General features: G+C 40.1%; 1 pseudogene; it reads left to right on the forward strand.

Moving 5' to 3' along the window:
* Window positions 1–2,279: 2,279 nt before the first annotated feature.
* LOC102486480 (zinc finger protein 605 pseudogene) overlaps window positions 2,280–3,153 on the forward strand; it is a 2,107-nt pseudogene continuing 1,233 nt past the window's right edge.

Raw genomic sequence — 3,153 nt, forward strand, 5'->3', positions numbered from 1 at the left:
TTACTTATTATTTTTTTTTTAACTTGACCAAAGAGGGACAGAATGAGAGGAGTGGGTGGGAAGCGAGAAAGGAAGCTGCAAGGTCCAAGATTCAAACCAGGTTGGCACCCTTTACCACCAAGCCACCTGCCAGCCCCAAAGTTTTTCTTTTTCTAATAAATAATTATTTTATTATTATTATTTTAATTTGCTGTAAGGCATATGCACTCACCAGAGCGAGACAGAAGTGAAAAAGCAAGCCTCCCGGTAGGGGACTCAAACCATGGTCTGTCATGTGGGAGTTCAGTGCCTTACTCACCCTGCCTTCAAATGACTGGCTGTGGCTCAGGTCCCAGACCTGGCAGCTTGCTTTCTCACTTCCCCTTTCTCTCTTTCTCTCTCTCTGGCTTTCTCTGGTCAAATTTTAAAAAATAATAACAATGAAAGGAATTAAATAAATATTTTTTAAAGAAACCTTTAAAAAAATAAGTAAAACTAAAAATCAGAGTACAATGCTCATCCTTATCATGAGATTACATCATGGTAAACCCATCATAAATTGAAAATTCTGGAAGTCAGACATGCATCTAATACACCCAGCCTGTTTAATGTCATAGCTTAGTCTAACATACTTTACCTTACACATGCTCTTAACACCTGGGCTAGTCAATGGTGGAGCAGAATAATTCAACCAAATCCTGTCTTCTCATGTGTGTTGAATATTGCATGTAATCTGTTGAATACTGAAAGTGAAAAACAGCAGAACTGGTGATATGGGTATTCGAGCTGTGGTTTCTACTGAATGTGCATTGCTCTTAGACCCTAGTTAAGTCAAAAAATTCTAAGTCAAACCATGTCAAGTTTGGGGTCATCTGTATTACATGTTATGAAATACTTTTTCTGTGTTTGTTGAGATCATCATGATTTTTCTCCTTTAATCAATCCCTATATTAAGTTTTACTGATACTTTTTTAAACATTTTATGAGAAAAACTACAGTGTACAATGCTACCCTTCCTTGTTCCAGATTCCTCACTCTCTACAAGGAATTGCTTTCTCTTTCTGGAAGTTATGTTTGGTTATTTTATAAAAGCATCAGTCCCTTCTTCAGGGACCTGTTCTGTTTTCATATCTTGGACCCTCTCCCATCCCCAGCTTCCTGAGGTTTCCTCTCTCACAGGCTAATCCTCCTGCGACTGTTTTGCCTGCTGACTCTCACTCAGGCAGGGTTGCAGTTTTGACTGGGAAGGGTTTTCTTTTCTTCCCTTTGATTCTCTGGGCCTTGCTCGTGTAGATGCCTTTCAGGATCAGTGAAGTTGTCGGCTTTTTTTTTTTTTTTAAAAAAAGAGAGTTTTGCCTGCGTGCACATGTGCTTACCAGAGAGATACAAGGACAGAAACAGTGAGAGGGGAAGTGAGAAATCAACCCCCAAGGGGGATGGTCAGGCTGTAATCCCCCCATCTCCATTCTCTTCCCAGAATTTTGAGCATGCATGCACACATGTCTAGCATGACTTTTAAGCCACTGGGTCTGGTACTCTTAACTGTGGTCAGCATATGGGAATCCAGTGATGTAACCACTATGCCATCTGCAGGCCACAACTTGGGCATTTTTTAAAATAATTTTTAGGGTTAGGCTGTGTTGCTTTTGCACTGCAAGGTTTCAGGGGACATTGAAGTTGGGGGCAAAGCTGAGACTATGAGCTCAGGCTCCAGATCTCTCCCAGTTAGACTTGCTGGCTGGGATGCTGTCAGCCAGTGTGCTCTCCCAACTTCCCCATCCCCCTCACCTGTGGAGCCTGAGCTTTGTGCTGGGCATGACCTGCTGTGGCTCTGGGTGCTTAGGAGCTACTCAGAATCTGTGCCTACCCCATGTAACTGCACACTGCAGGAGAGACTACACATGCTAGGCTTGATGTTATGCAGGAAATAACATCTCTGTGTGGTCTTGTGCCCTAGAAATCTTTGGCTCTGTTTCTGTCTCTGGTTGAATGGAAGTGACATGGTCCAAGGACAGCAAATGAATTTAAAGTACCTGTGAGTCTATGATCTCTAGGGGTTATGTGCTCTCCTGCATGCTCTGGCAATACAGACTGAAATTTCTGCAAGCATGCACTATAGGGAAACAACAACAAAGAATTTTAAAAGAGAAAAACAAACAAAGAAGAGGTCCTAGGGCTAAGGGTGCATTCTTTGTTTATGAATCTGTGACTAGAGGATGTCCTCCAGTGTGTCTGGAGAAGAAGTTACAAAACAGAGTTGATTTTCAAGAGTAGCCAAAAATGATCAAGTCACAGGCATTATGCTTTTCCAGGTATCATTTGAAGATGTGGTTGTGGATATCTCATTGGAGGAGTGGCAGCTACTTAATCCTATCCAAAAGAATGTATACAGAGATGTGATGTTGGAGAACTAAGCAATCTAATTTTCTTGGGTTATCAGATGATCAAACCTGATGAGATTTTCAAGCAGGAACAAGAGGAATCATGAATAATAGAGAAAGGATACCAGGGACAAAACATTTCAGAAGAAGTCTGGCCAAATGATAATTGCGAAATGTGGCAGCAAGATAATCATGAGAAGCTTAAAAGTAAGGAGAAAGACCATGAATATGTTTTGGGGAAAATATTTAATTCAAGCATAAACATTGTTAATTTAGAAATGAGACCCCATAAATGGGGCACAGGTGAAAAATGTTTGAAACATTTTTTTGATTTTTTTTTTTTATTCCAAAAACTAACTGTGGGAAAAAGAAACTTATTGAGCTCAATAAGAAGTTGTTATTCTTCATCAAATCAGATAGAACCTATGGTGGGATAAAATACTGTTGTTTCAATAAATGTAGAAAAGGCAACAATAATGGCTAATTGCAAATCATGTAACACGTACAGGAGTCTATTTATGCATGGAGTGTGCCAAAAGTTTTAATAAGTCACAACTTATTGTACATAAAAGAACTCATACAGGAGAGAAACACTATCAATGCAGTCAATGTGGGAAATCTTACAAAAATCACTGCTCACTGTTCATCAAAGGGCTCATTCAGGAGAAAAACCATATGGGTGTAGTGAGCGTCAAAACACATTTAGCAGAAAGTCACTGCTCATTTTACATCAGAGAACTCATACTGGAGAGAAGCCGAATTGATGTAGTGAATGTGGAACAGCTTTCAGCAG

This window comes from Tupaia chinensis, unplaced genomic scaffold (genome assembly GCF_000334495.1).
Source record: "Tupaia chinensis unplaced genomic scaffold, TupChi_1.0 Scaffold000409_1, whole genome shotgun sequence".
NCBI lineage: Eukaryota > Metazoa > Chordata > Mammalia > Scandentia > Tupaiidae > Tupaia > Tupaia belangeri.